The sequence below is a fragment of the Saimiri boliviensis genome, chromosome 15 (genome assembly GCF_048565385.1).
Source record: "Saimiri boliviensis isolate mSaiBol1 chromosome 15, mSaiBol1.pri, whole genome shotgun sequence".
Lineage (NCBI taxonomy): Eukaryota > Metazoa > Chordata > Mammalia > Primates > Cebidae > Saimiri > Saimiri boliviensis.
Genome location: NC_133463.1, coordinates 37,227,910 through 37,244,964, shown reverse-complemented (window position 1 = coordinate 37,244,964; position 17,055 = coordinate 37,227,910). Strand labels below are relative to the sequence as shown.

The 17,055-nt window shown below is 36.3% G+C and overlaps 1 long non-coding RNA gene across 2 annotated transcripts in view; it reads right to left on the bottom strand.

Annotated features, from left to right (window-relative positions):
• LOC104653286 (uncharacterized) overlaps nt 1-17,055 on the bottom strand; it is a 951,899-nt gene that overhangs the window by 628,820 nt on the left and 306,024 nt on the right. For both annotated transcript variants that reach the window (XR_746505.2, XR_012514083.1), the window contains exon 6: nt 12,643-12,731. This is a non-coding gene — a long non-coding RNA (uncharacterized LOC104653286). The remainder of the gene's footprint in view (nt 1-12,642; nt 12,732-17,055) is intronic.

Here is a 17,055-nt window from a genome sequence, read left to right as displayed (position 1 = left end):
TCTCTTCTTGGCTGGTAGATGGCCATCTGCTTCTACTGCTTCCACAAGGTCATCTTTCTGTGTCTGTGTTCTAATCCTCTCCTCTAATAAGAACAGCAGTCATTTACTTTAGGGTCCACCCTCTGGTCACATTTTACCTTGATTACCTTTCTAAAGGTCCTATTTCCAAATACAGTGATATTCTGAAGTACTGGTGGTTAGAACTTAACCATATGAATTTTGAAGAGACATAATTCAGTCCATAACAGTATGCCACTAAAAAAATGATCTATTTTTCTTCTACTTCCTATTTTTTGAGGCAGAATTCACGTGCCATAAAATTCACTTTCTTAAAGTGTACGATTATATTTATAGGACTCTTTGGGATAAAAGTCTACCTATATTTGCTTCCAAGAGGAAGCTTGTGTTTTCTTTTCTTTTCATTCAATCATCTTAAACCTTAACACTTTTTCTCCCAGCTATCATTAGCGATACTTTAAATATGGTAGCAGTTTGGTTTAAAAAAAATAAAGATAGATTGTTTAGTGAAAGTCTGGGCTCTAGATGCCTCATGAATTAGACGTTATTAACCTCTCTTTTAAGTGAGCACCAACATTCTCCCAGGCCAAACCTCAGAGGTAGGAAGCTGGGGCCTAAGCACTAACGTTTCATTAACCAGCCATGCAGCAGCAAGGAGAATCAGCTCCTTGAGGACTAAGATGATTTCCACTTTTGTAGCTCAAAGTCACTTAATAAGGATGCATACGACTTGACGTTCCTTTTCTTTAAGATAATGTACAGAATTTATTTAGCACAAAAGGGAACATGAGCTCAAACTCACAGAGTTTCTTCTTAAGGAGGAGCTTGTGAAAACTCAACAGCTTTCAGAATATGATGTGAAGAATTTAGTCATGATACTGGTGAAAGTGAGAAGGCACTGTGTATTTATAGTACTTGAATCGAATTTTTACATGCTTACCAAATTTTAAATTGGTAAATCCTTCTATTTTCTTTTTTCTTTCTTTTTTCTTTTTCTCTGAGACAGGGTTTTACTTCATTGCCCAGGCTGGAGTGCAGTGGTGCAATCTTGGCTCACTGCAGCCTCCGCCTCCCAGATTCAAAGGATTCTCGTGCCTCAGCCTCCCTGACTGCTGAGATTACAGGCACATGCCACCATGTCCAGCTCATCTTTTTGTATTTTTAGTAAAGAGGGTGTTTCACCATGTTGGTCAAGCTGCTCTTGAACTCCTGGCCTCAAGTGATCCTCCCTCCTCAGCCTCCCTAAGTGCTGAAATTATAGGCGTGGGCCACTGAGCCCATCCTATCCTTCTATTTTCTACCTTTAATTTATCACTTTAACTCAGTGGCTTATTTAAACCATGGAATTCAAGTATATATGAGTTTATTTCCGAATTCAAACACCAATTGTTTAAATAACACTGTGTCATGGCAACAAACTGTTCATTCCACCACCAGTTTTCTGTAACGGAAAAAATGGCATCCACAAAACTCTCCTTCAGAAGAAAATACACTGAGGCATGCATTGACATTGTGTAAAAGTGGAGCTGAGCACAAATGTCCTTAAGCTATACTCTCTTAATGGTTGGTCATAATGGTTGGTCACTGTCTTGCCAGTTAGAATACTTCTTTGTTAAAATACAGCTTTTTTTTCTACTTTCTCCTTATATGATTGGTTGGGATGTTTTCTACTCTCCTGAATGTTCAACCTTGCTTTTTCTGTAATAAAAGAAGTGATGTGTACATTCTCCAACAAAAAATCAGATAAACGGTAACACACATATACACATACAGATGAAATACAGAAAGTGTCTGTACAATGTTGATACTGAAAGTGCATTGAAAGATACTTTGTTTATAAGGGTTGGAGTCTTACTCTTCAAATTATTCCCATGAGGCTATCTCTCACACAGAAAAATGTCAAGAACCATCTCACCCACATGTATATATACACACATACAGATACATATACAGATATATATATACACACACACGTATATACACACTAATTTTATATGTGTATATATGTATATATACATATACATACAGATATATATACACATCTGTATGTGTGTCACGAATACATATGTATGCATGTGTATATATGATATATATATATATCTCACTCAGATGTATTATGTATACACGTGATATATAGATACGTCTCACCCAGATGTATATGTATACACATATATATATACACATACAGATATATACACATACAGATATGTATATGTGTGTATAAATATACATACAGATATATATACACATCTGTGTGTCATATATATGTATGTGTGTGTGTGTATATATATGCAGAGAGAGAGAGAGAGAGAGAGAGAGAATTATACATTATTGAGGATACTCAGCCTACACAATGAGTACAATCCTCTAAAGGAAAATAAAGATATGAGCATCTATTTGTAATAAAATGTTGTCCAGTCTTTAAAAGATGTACTTTATCGTCTGGCTTTATGAACCACACAATTTCCGAATCTGATAATATTTGGCAGAATAAATTTTCTACCAAGAAAGTTGCTTTTAAAAGAAAATTAGTAAATCACGTGATAATTTTGGATAGTAAACTATATTACAACAGAATAAAATTGCCTTTTTCTTAGTCTAGAAATAAGCTATTACATAGCAGCATGCCAATTTATATTTCTTTGTGTTTTTCCACAGGCTGTTGCTACCCATGTGAGAGTAAAGAAGGGAACTTAAATCAGTGCAGCTTTCCTTGATGGTTCCATTGATCCAAAAGCCCACTGAAGTCAATTGGATTTTGTCTTTAGCAGAAATGCTGCACTTAGATTATCTCCACAGGAAAGTACAGGAAAAAAAAAAAAAAAACTGATCCAAATAGCTGAGTTACTTTCAAACCACCCAGCCTGCTTTATTTTTAAACATATTAGCAGTTTCACTAATCTTTAAAGTGGATTTTGTACATTGAGAGTAATACTTATAATAATAATGTAATGCATCAAAGAAGAGATGACTAGTCTGTATGATTGATATTTTAGTTCCCTCCCTTTTTTAAAATGATTTCCTTTGGTTTCATGTCAGCTGGGTTCCTTTAAAATACAAATACAACAGCTCCCCAGTGTTCCTGGCTAGATCACAATGAACCAGTCCTGAAGTCTTTCTGTCTTGACTGCCAAGGCAGATCTGATTACTCCAGAGCCCTGCCTTCATTTTCGGGTCAGAAGCAAATGCTTCTCTGTGTGGGACACCAGTAAGAGCAGCAGGCACTTCCTCTAATCTGACTATTCATTCTCACAGGGTGGGAGTGCAGTAGAAGAGAGGAAATATCATTCAGAGACAACTTTTTCCTAAGGTTTGGGATTTTCATCTTTAAAATATTCCCCAAAGCTCTATCATCTCACAGACACACACAAAAAAAGGTCAAGAATCTCATCCATAAGATGTCTCTCTCCTGTACATCTGAATGACATAATTAGCCATATTTTATTATATTCCTCCTTTTAAAATGTTCTCATTTGCTCTTTCTCTAAGAGTCCTAATATGAAAAGCACACTTCAAGATTGTCATAAGGATTAAACACAGTGAATTTCGAAAGTGTTTAGCACACAGTATTTATCAAAAAGAAAAAAAAATTTCTTTAATGGCTTTGCCATTTTGTCTCTGCAGAGGGTGTTCAGATGTAAAAATGTATATATTTTTAAAAACCATAACAGCTCCAGAAATAACTACTTTGACAGCAACATTTGCTTTTCAGAGAGCTTTTAAAATAGGGTGATTGTCTATTATTATAACAATAAACAATAGGAATATTATAATTTTACTAATAACCAATATTTTATAACCTATGCAGGTTGTTGAGAATATCTGAATTTAGAAGATTAAAACGAAAAAAGAGGCTACTATAAGTCAAGAGAGAACAGAATATAGCAGAAAGAACATTGGGAAGAGGGTTTGGACCAATATTATCAATGTAATCAGTGATGTCAAAAGAGAAAGAAATTTTCAAAAGCTTAGAACAACATCACTACTATTGCTCATGTGTTGGTTTACATATTCAGTTTTTCTAAGCTTTTGAAAAAACAAGTAATCTTTTTTATCCTTACACTTTTCCTTTTTTTCTTTTCTTTTTTTTTCCATTTTCTTGTTTTATTTATCCACCAGGTATCATATAAGGCACTGGAGAAACACAGCTGAATTGTGAGGATTCTTAGAGGTATCCACAGTATAATAAAGGTTTATCTATTTAGACATATAAACCTACTTTCCTGGTGAGGACATACAGAGTGTGTCCTACTTTTTTCCTTGGTTTTAATTTCTAATTTTACATTCTTTCTAAAGCCTGTTTTTAAAAACAAATCTGATTGAATTGTGTCTAAATCAGAGAATGGACCCAGGGTGACTTATTCAATCACCCAGAGATTATTATCATAGTGCTCAAAGATTAAAATTGACTGAGGCTTGTCAGGACAACTATAACAGCTTCAAAAAACAAACCCTGAGGATTCCTTTTCAGATACTGAGAAACAATAATTAAGCTGTCAATGAAATTATCGCCATTCTCAGCAACCATCTCACACCCCAATGGGGCTGCTACAGAGACAACTTGTGAGTGCCCCATTCTATTTTTACATGCGATTGCTTCTTTCATTAGAGCAAGTTTCTATGGCTACGTACCCTGCAGTAGATGGTGAGGAGTTATTGAATATACAATGGGAGAAGAGACAGTGAATAGACAATATTATCAGAGAAGAGTCTTAAGAATCCTTCTCCCACCGTAAACCACAGGACTAGGCAACCTATCCTCCAGGTAGACACCACTTTGAACAGCTAATATGAAGTCCCTGAAGTATTTATAAAATGAAAAATAAAAATAAAAGCTTTGAGGGCACATGAAACTAACTCCACTTTAGTCTTGATGTCTCAGTTTAGACATAGGCCTCTCCAGGAAGAGTTTGCTATAACCTACCCTTGCAAGACTAAATGGGGACCACGCCATTGTGCTCCTATTGCACTCTGTGACTTGCAGCAGCCGTAACACTACTATACTTCATTGAAGTATCTTATTTTCTTCTTTGTCTGCTTTATAAGAAAATAGTCTCAAAAAAATCGCTTCACAGGTTTGCTGACAAAACAGTGCTCAACCCATAAAAACCACCACATAAATGTCAGATTCTGCATCATCATCAGCAGCATCAACGTCATGATTTTGGATGAATCTACAGTACCTAAATAAGGGAAGGGAAGGAGTTTTTATCAACATTACCTAGAATAAGAATGAGCTTTCAACAAATTTTTGTTGAATTCACAAATAGGTGGATAAACAAATTTACTAATTATCACTGGTAGGTTAATAAAGTCTATCCAAATAAATTTTGAAGTTGTTTTTATTTAGATTATTTATTTTTCCAAAAGAAAAACTAGTGACAGCTATCTATAGGACTGAAAAGGAAAATATGGTCTTGTGAGGACCAGATCATCAAATTTCCTAAGGACTATCTCTTCTCCCATTGTATATTCAATACCTTGGCCTACTGAAAGGCTAAGGCAAAAGTGAAAGTGGTAGTCATCAAAGCATTTAAATTATGCCACTATGTTATCTAATTCTGAGAAAGCTTCTTTCAGAAAGTAGAATTTCCAAGACCTTTCAAATCAAAGGGTGGGTAGTTTTGTGAATATCTTGAAATATAAACCTTCTGGAGAACAATTCAACAATATTTATCAAAAGGTTTAAAAATTAAGTAATTCCTTCTTTATAAATATCCTAAAATAATAATTAAAATATGAACAAATGTTTGACTTTAAAGATACTTATAGCATCATGGTTTATATATTTAAAGAGGTAAATGTCCACAATAAATGTTAGTTACATAAATTAGTCTACATTTTAATAATAAAACATTGAACAGCCACTCATGCCATGTTCATTATAATGAAAGATGTTCATAATATAATAGGCCACAGGACAGTATGTAAAGTATAATACCATTTTTGTTTTACTGAGAGGGTAGAAATAACAAGAATAGGGAAAGAGAAAAACCTAGCAAAATGATAGTATGCAAGCCAAAAACCTGATAATCTTTCTCAAGTACTAACGTCCCTTTGTCTACCTGCAATTCATCATCTGGTCCTGTCCTTTTCACTGTTTAAATGTCATTTAAACTCACAGTTCTTTTCATCACTATTGTCATCATCTTTATTTAGAAACATTTTTACATTTTTTTAAGAAAAAAAAAATACATAACTGATGTCCCTGCCCCTGTGTTGCCTTGCTCCATGCTTCACAGAGAAAATAGAGACAGAATGATCTTTTTTAAATGTCAATCTGAATGTGTTATCACACTTTCAGGGCAAAACCTAAACTCCTTGATGTCACGTGTTGGATCATTAAAGCTCTGATCTCTACCTACCTGCCTCCGCAGCTAATTTCCCATGGCCTCGCTTCCCTCCACAACTTGACTTTAAGCCAAACTCAACTACTGCACATTTACTAAGTTTACCATGTTCACTTCTCTGCATTTTTGCACATGCCACTTTATCCATCAAAAACAAACTTGTCTCATCTAGTTACTATTCATCTTTTGCAGAGATAAAATCATTGCTGTTTAAAATCAAAATGGACCATGAACCTTTCTGCTAACACAGACCTTCATTTCTGTGATAAACAATAGCTCCACACTCAGAAATGGGTGAGGACAGGGAAAGGCTGAAATTTCAAGGCCTCTGTCAGCTTTTGCATGAAATTATACAAGAACCAGAGTGAGTCTAGCAAGTGGCTCGTTGGTTAGCTAAGCACATTTACGAGCCTTTTGGTAGGCCAAGGAAGGCCTTAATGTAGAAGGGGATTGAGAGCTAAATTGTTTTGTATACTATCAAAAGTTGATTTGCATGTAGAAGCAATAAGGATGAGCATAAAGTAATGAAGCAGGGAAGTCTTGAGAGATAAATGGAGATAGCACCTTTGCAGAAGGCCAGGGCCTTGAGGAGCCTGACCAGTGAGTGATAAATTGCCGTAGCAGAGTGGCCACAGCAGAGATGTCAGTAACCCACACAGATCCCCTGTGACAAGCAAGTGCTAGTGCACCTTTTTCCCCAGTTTCTATGAGCCAATGGTCACCAGCACACAGCCCACCCTTTGGAAAAATGCCTGTTAAAACAGGAGCAGCCTAGTTCAGAAATGCCTGAGAGGTTACACTCTTCCCCCAAGTGGTAGCCAATAACCAGTGGCTGACTAATAAAGATGTAGAAAAAGCCTGCCCCCTCGTCCCTGTCAAGAATAAAACTGTGGGTTCTATTTTTATTCTGGAGCTCACTGTGACATCAGTTGAACCCATATTTTTGCCTAGCCTTTTCTTTGTCTTATCCTATTCTCTTCATTACCTTAAAGATTTCACTGGGGCCACTTCCACAGTAAATCCTTGCCCAAGAATCCCTGTCTTAGGTTTTGCTTCTAAGGAACTCAGCCCAGGATAGCAAACTAGGACTTTGCAACACCAAGAATGTGTCACACTAAACTACAAAGTATTTTTATTGCAGAGATGAAATCTCTCCCATTACCTCATTTTCTGAAGATTTTTGCTGCACATATATGTCCATCAAAACACACACTGCAAAGATACCTTCTATAAGTGTTCAGGGGAAATTAAAGATCAGTGGCTGAACTTCCCATGGGGTTTAACACAAACAGAAGGAAGAAAACAGCTACAAGGAGATAGATCAATCACTGGAGTTAGCAGATAATGAACCAATGAAGAGTGTCAGGATATATGTCTCTGGGAATTCATGGAAATAATAGAGAGAAGTTAAGAATTACCACATACAACTGGCATGGTAGCAGATGAAGTTGATGCTATCCATTCTCCCTTAGGCTCACCTGTTTTCCTGCACCTGATTCCCAGAACACTGATAACATATACTTCTTGTCTTCTCCCTGAAGACTTTCTCCAGTGCCACAGTAGCATATGCCTCTGCATGTAGATGAAGTCAGGAAGTGCAAGGGCAATAAGATACCAGGGGCAACACCCAAACAATAAGGGAAAGGAGTCATGGATAATGCCATGCCTTCCCTAGAGTGATGGAGTTTCGAAGGATAAACAATGGGACTGAGTCTGAGGTGCCTGTAGTAATTTACTCATTAATGTGACCTTTGCTGGCTTTGCTCCCATTTGTCTCATTTTCCCTTCTCCTTCACTTGTGCTTCCTGGCATTAACTCCCAGATATATTATTAATACTTGTACTTAAATCATGTGTCAGAGTCTCCTTTTAAAGCAATTCAAACTCAGATAGGAATCAGACCGATTTGGCTTTTAAGTGTGCATTTCTTTGAAGATCTCATTCCAATGCCACATTTTTTGTAAGCTTCTCTGACCCACTCTCACCCCAACCTGTGCTACCAAACTCCATGCATAAATCTTATGTTAGAATAATGTGTGTCAGAGAGAAAGTGTGTGTGTGTGTTTGTATGTGTGTGTGTGTTACCTCAAGGACTGAGAGTTCCCTGAATTTAGAAGCAGTGTTTTAGCTCTGTTAATATCCCCAGTGCCAAGAGAAGTGCCATTAGTTTTGATGAATATACCAATTTAAATTATTTCTACTGTTGATAAGAACTTAAGCCAAAAAGCAGGAGAGAGGAGGACTTATTGTATCAAATAACTAGGCAGTCAGGAGATAGATATTCAGGTTTATCTTCATTCAGGGCTCAAATGATGATACAACATTTATTTTCATTACCTCTTTTTCACTGGGACCTACTTCCTTGCAGTTGGCTGCATTTTCCATGTGATTCAAAATGACTACACCAGCAATTGTCACTAATCCTCTAAGGTTCATATCCAGTAAGAAAAACAGAGTCTTTATTTCAGCATACCTAGAAAAAGCATCATTGTAATTTAACTCTAACAGGATCACATGACCATCCCAGAGCCAATCATTGCTTCCATTAGATTGCAATGTGCTGATTAGCTGAGGTCCCGGTTGTTTGATTTTTCACCCAGAGAAAGAGGCCAATGTAAAGCAAAAGGCTGAAAGTTAAGGAGGGATATTTCCTGGAGGAAATCAAAGGATTATCAGCAGGAACGAGGAAGTTATAAGTTAGAAAGCATATAATAGATGTTTCACTACAATAAATAATGATGAATGGTAATCTACTTTAATGTCATAGAATTTCACTGTGATTTTTGCAAGTAACTAACATGTTTGCATTTAGATTTATATTATTTCACATAAAATATGTATAAACAAGTAGACTAAGAGAATCAATTTTAATCTGGAAACTTCTCGCCTCTTGATTGGTTAGAGCGTCCTTTGTTTTCTTACTCAGGCTCAGTGCCTTTGTCCACTTGAGTGGATAGGAACATTTGTTGTAATAAAAACTTGCTTAACACTTGGAACTATGGCAACATATTTAAATTTATTTCTAGGATGAAACTAGGTACAACCTCCAGGGAATAGATGTGCCCCATTAACTAGAGCTCTCATTGACTTCAAATATGGAGAGAGTTGATGTTCTGAGAATGAGTGCTAACAGGTTCTGAAAGAACTGTGCATAGATTAATGTTTATAGCAAATACAAGAGATTATTAGTGAGAATGTATCCAGGGAAATCCAAGACTCCCTTTGTGGTGGACATTTCACCAGGCTACAATTAAAGCATTAAAGAAACCAGTATTGGACTTAAAGTAGGAAATGAAACCTTATTTAATTTATACTCCCCCCCCTTTTTTTTTCCATTTTCTGCATTAAATGAAATATTATCATTGAATTAAATAGCACTCAACTACAATCCAACTTTATGAGATTCTTCTGAGTATAAAAGGGAAATAATCATTACTAAAAGATGGGGAAAGAGAGACTAGGGAGATATTTGTTAAAAGATACAAAATTACACCTAGATAGAAGGAATAAGTTCTACTGTTCTATAGCACTGTAAGATGACTATAGTTAACAGTTACATATAGTTTGAAATAGCTAGAAGGAGGATAGTGAACATTCCTAACATAAAGAAATGATACATGTTGGAAATAATGGATATAGTAATTATTCTGATGTGATCATTATACACTATATGCATTGAAGCATCACTATGCACCTCATAAACTGGTACAATTATTAAACATCAATTTTTAAAATTCAGATAAAAATAGGCATCTGGATTACAAAGCAAGAATTCAAACTATCTCTGCTTGCCCAAAACAAAACAAAACCATTGGAGATGAAGATGACATACATTTGATTTTTTTAAAATAGGGGGCTCACAGAAAAGATTTCCAAAATATAAAAAATAAAGAATTTCCTTTAAATGGCAAGATTCCCAGTACATTTTAAGCAATGTATTATATTTTCATAAATACAGCCCGTTACGAAATATATCCTAAAATACCCAAAAGTGAGGGTAATGAAAGAAAACTTAGATTATTTTATGAGTTTCAGTCATGACTCCTTTTCCTTTACCCAATAAGTGCTGGTAAGCTCTCCCACACGTTCCTGGAGTGCAAAGCTGGGTCTGGCACTTTTTTATTCCATATGCTTCTAAAAATCAGCAAGGATGGAGCTTTATCATCTCTTGCATAAATTAGGGGTGTGATTTGCCAATATGACTGGGCGATAGTCCAGCTGTCTTGAAAAATTAAGAAAAGGAAGAGAATAATGTATTTTTTAAATCTCTCTCAACCTGGAAAAGGAAGACACAAGTTGAAGCTAAATGGAATATGTCAAGCCCAAATAACTGCAATATATGTGGCTTTGTGGGAAGAGGAAAAAAGGAGGCCTTTGGCTAAATTCTGTCAAATTCTGAGATTCATAATAATTAAATAGTCTATGACTTGTCATGGATATTGCCAAGTTTCAAACTCAAGTTACTTGATTATTGAGTAAAGCAGGTATAGAAGGTGAAAGGAGGAGCCTAAAAGACACAGTATCAATCTATTCTTGGCTTTTGGATCATGTCCAAGTAGATGCAAATAAGACTTAGGTAAATTCTCAGTGATAGACCGGATAAAGAAAATGTGGCACATATACACCATGGAATACTATGCAGCCATATAAAAGGATGAGTTAATCTCCTTTCCAAGGACATGAAAGAAGCTGGAAACCATCGTTCTCAGCAAACTAACATAGGAACAGAAAATCAAACACTGCATGTTCTCACTCATAAGTGGGTGTTGAACACATGTTGGGTGAAATCACACACTGGGGCCTGTCAGGGGTTAGAGGGGGTAGAGGAGAGATAGCATTAGGAGAAATACCCAAGGTAGATGATGGGTTGATGGGTGCAGCAAACTGCAATGGAACGTTTATACCTATGCAACAAACCTGCACATTCTGCACGTGTCCCAGAACTTAAATAATAGTATTATAATAAAATATAAATTATAAAATATATTAATAAAATATATAAAATTATAAAATATTATAATAATAAGGTAAACTCTCAAATTTGAAAGTTCTCATTATGAAAAGAAGAGCTGGGTATGGAAAAGGAAAGAACCCTGGACCAGAAAAATCCAAAGTTACAGGGACAGAAGCAAAAATGTCACTATTGGATTGTTACGTATAATAATAAGATAAGTTGTTTACATTTTCAGCCCTTCATTTGTGGACCTTGGAATCCTAGCTTTTGGAGAAAGAGTACTATACATTGGTCACTGATTCAGAGCATATGCTATAGCCTGGAGGACATTATCCCCAATCTTCAAAGCACTGTCATCCAGCCAGTGCCATAACTGAATATTTCAAAACCCACCTAACCTATCAGGTCAGCTACTTTGGGTTGATGGTATATTAGTCAGTTACCATGCTGATAATAAATACATACTCAAGACTGAATAATTTATAAACAAAAAAAAGGCTTTAATGGACTCACAGCTCCTCATGGCTAGGGAGGACTCAATCATCATGGCAGAAGGCAGAGGAGGAGAAAGGCACATCTTACATGGTGGCAGGCAAGAGAGTTTGTGCAGGGGAACTCCCATTTATTAAAACCATTAGATCTTCTGAGACTACCATAAGAACAGCGTGGGTGAAACCACTCACATGATTCAATTATGTCCACCAGCATCCCTCCCACAACACATGAGAATATGGGAGCTACAATTCAAGATGAGATTTGGGTGGGGACACAGTCAAACCATATCAGATGGGGACATGATTACATCAATAAATTCCATTAGCATGAGCCAATGCCACATTTTATTTGCTGTGAACTTAATTTCTATGTCAAAAACAATGCCATGTGAACTATGGAAGTGAATATGCATCCGTAAGTTCAAGGATGATGGTTTCAGAAGAAGCATTTTGGGCAGGAGAAACAAAATCATAGCCAGAATATCTATTGCATAAAGAAAAAAAGAAAGCATTGTCTCTTCCATTATGAAAGTTACCCAGTATAATCAATCTGCCAATAGGCCACTGGCTGGTCCCCCTGGAGAATAATGCCATACTAGAACCAAATGTTGACCTCTTCTATTGGCAGGTGGGACACTCAGAAATAGCTCTAACCAGATTGTCATTCATAAGTAAAAGCTCAGTTTGGTGAACAAATGAACATTTCATTCATGTGCTTATTGGGCACAAACAAGGTGACTGGTGACTGACATCCACAAAACAAGTTATCTCGACCATCCAGCTAATAAGATCCCCTCTGTTAAGAAGGCTTTTTGCTGAGTACTTACATAAGATGCAGATATCTACACATTATATACTTGGAGATGTTTTTCCATATACCACTTCTGCAGATCTCCTTGACACCAAATCATGTTCCCTATAAAACAAATCATTTGTCATTTCAGATAGTGTCCAGTATACCAGAAAAAAGCATCTGAAAATCAAAAAAAAAAAAAAATTCCTTTCTCAGTAGGTTGGCCAATAAGTGTGGGTTGAAAGATAAAAGAATACGTAAGAGGAGTTGGCACCCTGAGAATCTGTGTCATTGCAAATGCAACTTGTTTGTGCCTTCAGGAAGTACTCAAGCTTAATCTTGTATATATCATTTCCTTTTAGTGGTGAAACGAAGCTCTATTTGCCCAAATGTAGGGCTTAATGGGTGAGACAACACCAAATTTATGACAGGCAGGTCAGATTAAATAACATTGTCACCCAAAATGATAGTTCAAGCTTTTGTGGGATTCAATAGCAAGTCAGAAGCACCTCAAAAAGAGACTTGTTAACTGAAAGAAATGGCATGATATCCTTCAAAATCCTAAATGTTTTTACCATAGTTTACCTATAGGGTCCTGACAAAGATTCCATAAAACATCTGTCTGTCACAGATATTTCAAGTATCATTAGACCTTATAGACCATAGCTGTGTGATAGGACTCAGTAGTGAATCTTTCTCTGGGAATCACTCAAAATTGCAGCCTTTCAAGCTACTCAATCAATAAGATGTATGTTATCTTTATAATCTGAAGGGTCCTATGGAACACTGAGTCTCTGTCTCCCACCATATATGGTGGGAGGAGCCAGATACAAAAACTTAGTTTTGACACTGAAAGGACATATCTTGACATGCCCCAGATCACTGTAACCTTAAACAATTTTCCTGAGGTACAGGTGTTTTAATACATTGGAATTTATTTATTCCCTTCTGGTATACATGTGTACTCTCAAGGTATCTAAGGTAGTTACCACTTTCTGCTCACCAGGTACAGTCATCATACATCATCTACATAGCGGAACAACTGAATGTTCTGTGAAATGAAGAGATAACCAAGAACACTTGACTAGATTATGACAGAGAGCAGGAAAGTTGCTACATCCCTGAAGTAGATGTCTTGCTGGCCATGACAAATGAAAGCTAACTGTGTTTGGTGCTCTCTAGAAAGAGGCAAGGAAACAAACAAACAAAAACCATTCACCAAATCAGTAACTGTATGACAAGAAATTTTATCTGCTCTAGTGATGAAGCCGCATCTGAGACAGCCACCGCAATTAAATTTACCACATGATTAAGACATTCTCCAACATCCATCTTCTTCTGCACAAATAGGAGAGTTAGATAGGAATATGCTAGAAATCATTTCTACATTCTCAAGGTTTTGATGTGGCATTAATCTTGAAACTCTTTGAGGAATGAGATGTTGTCTTTGGCACACTATATTTATAGGTAGAGGCTCTTCTAGAGGTTTTTCCCTTGACCTTTCTTACCAATAAAAACCCTCAATCCACGAGTCAAAAGATCAACATGCCTATTGTGCCAATTGTTTAGTGTGCCTATTCCAGCTAAATATTCTGGAACTAGGAAATAACCCCAGGGTAGGTTTGGGGACCCAGTAGTCTACCAGAGAGACAACCTCGACCTAAAATATCATTAATATCCTGACCTCCAAAGTCCCTCCTTTGATTGGTGGATCACAGTGGTATCTTGCATCTCTAGGAATTATTGGGAGCTCAGAGCCACTGTCATGTAATTCCTTAATAATGTGGTACCTTCCCTGTGTTCAATGGCCCCTTGTAAATGGCAACAGATGTTTTTGGAGAAAGCTAGAGAAAAATATACTGGATGAGATTATGGCAGCACAGGATCCTTCCCTAAAGGAACCTGGTTCCCTTTCATCCAAGGTGCCCTGAAAGTGTTAACTGGCTCACAAATGGACATGAATTCTCAGTTTGATGATCCAAGGTAAACTTCTGTTCACCAGACTCTCCTGTCTATATCTACAAATCAAGTAAGAAATCAGCTTTATAGAAAGCTGCCTATGAATTTCAGTCCTTGAACCACCATGATCAAGTAGGTGAAATCATTCTTACTACTGCTTCAAATCTGCTACCCATTACCATGCCTGTTGTTTCTGGCAGTTCAGTGCTGCCACTTGGTCCTCGCCACCTTGGGATTCTGTCATCCCTATTTATTTCAGGGATTCTATTTTAATGGCAAGACAACTTATTGTCTTTCCTGGCCTACAGAAAACTACTACAAAGCTTTTCAAGGCTGACAATATTCCCTTTGCCAAGGTATTTAAGCAGTTCTTAAAACCTAAATCTATCCCCACATTCATGTATCTCTAAGCCTTTTGATACTGTCTTCTATAGTATACCAAGAGAGTTCTTGTAGCTCAACTTCATTAAGTCAACTAACAAAGCCAAAAGAATTATTTACCAGCTACTTAGAACACATTAAATGTAGAATATTTGCTTAAGTGAATCAATTTCAATACCTTCAACCTGACTTAAAATTATATTCACCTGTTTTGACCAACATCCTTTTAATTAGTTTCCACACACATTCCCCAGGCTTCAGTTAAATATAAGTTATATAATTCTTTTGATGTGTGCTGTACCTCTGTTCTGGTCACAATTATTACCTGATACAAAAGGATAAAAAAACTGAGTCCTCTATCGGGTTGGTGCAAAACTGATACATTTGCACCAACCTAATATCTAAAAACAAGAGAGGTAGTAGGATATATCCAGAGGACATCAGCATTCCTCATCCCATCAAGGTCTCAGGCCCAGACGATTAAGTTCTTGAGAAAGGGGGAGAGTGAATTCCTAAAATTTGGGAGGAAAAACCGTTTCTACTGGCAAATCAGCCTCCATAAAATGTAAAAGTTCAGGTTCCTCTACATTATCAGAATTAGCTCTTATTTCTCCATTCCAATGGCCCTAGTCCTTCCCAGTCAATGCCTTAATTCAAATATGAAAAACCCTAAAAGATTGTGTTGAATTATAATTCAGTCACTCACCAGCCTTTGGGGGTGGTTTTAAGAAATTTTCTGGGAAATGCTATTTCTCTTAGAGCAGAAATAGAACTTTTCTATTCTATTATATAAACCTTGATCTTAGAATTAAAAACTCTGAGCTCATTTTATTTCTCTACATTTTCCAGTGAAATCCAACAAAAATCATTATATTCATTTTTATTTAAGTGTTCTACACCAACAACCACTTGGTCATTCAAAATCATGCCTTCTATAGGCATTTGATTACAGACGAAACCACAAATAACAATTTAAGAAATGTTTTCCGACACTACATGCCATGGCTTATGTTGTCATGTATTGGAAGCAAGTACATCAATGTCTATTTTTCATGTTTTTATAAATTAATTTTTATGGGTACATAGCAGGTGTATATACTTGTGGAGTACATAAGATGTTTTGATACAGGCATGCAATGTTTAATAATCACATAACGAAAAATAGAGTATCCTATCCCTCAAGCATTTATCCTTTGTGTTACAATCAAATTATACTCCTTTAGTTATTTTAAATGTACAATTAAATTATTTTGACTATAGTTACTCTGCTGTGATATCAAATACTAGGTCTTATTTATTCTTTCAAATTATATTTATTTATACCTATTAACGATCCCCACCTCCCTCCCCCGAACCAGTCCTCCACTTCCCTTCCCAGCTTCTAGTAACCACCCTTCTACTCTATATAACCACAAGTTCAATTGTCTTGAATTTTAGGTCCCACAAATAAGTGAGAACATGTGATATTTGCCTTTCTGGGCCTGGCTTATTTCACTTAACATAATTATCTCCAGTTTCTTCCATGTTGATGCGAATAACTTAAAAGCATTTTTTTTTATGGCTGAATAGAACTCCATGGTGTATAAGTACCATATTTTCCCTATCCATTCGTCTCAATAAAGAAAATGTGATACTTATATTCAGTGGATATAGGTTGCTTCCAAATCTTGGCTATTGTGAACAGTGGGATTGCTAGCTTGTATGGTCATTCTATTTTTAGTTTTTTGAGAACGTCCAAACTGTTCTCTGTAGTGGTTGTACTAATATTCATTCCCACCAACAGTGTATGAAGGCCTCCTCTTTTCTCCACATGCTTGTCAGCATTTGTTATTGCCTGACTTTTGAATAAAAGCCAATTTAACTGGGGTGAGATGATACCTCTTTGTAGTTTTGATTTGTATTTCTTTAGTGATCAGTGAAAATGTGCTCAACAAGCACATTTTCACGTGCCTGTTTGTCATTCATATGTCTTCTTTTGAGAAATGTCTATTTCAATGGTTTCCCATTTTTAAATCAGATTATTAGATTTTATCTTATAGAGTTATTTGATCTCCTTATCTATTCTGGTTATTAATCTTTTATCAGATGGGTAATTTACAAATATTTC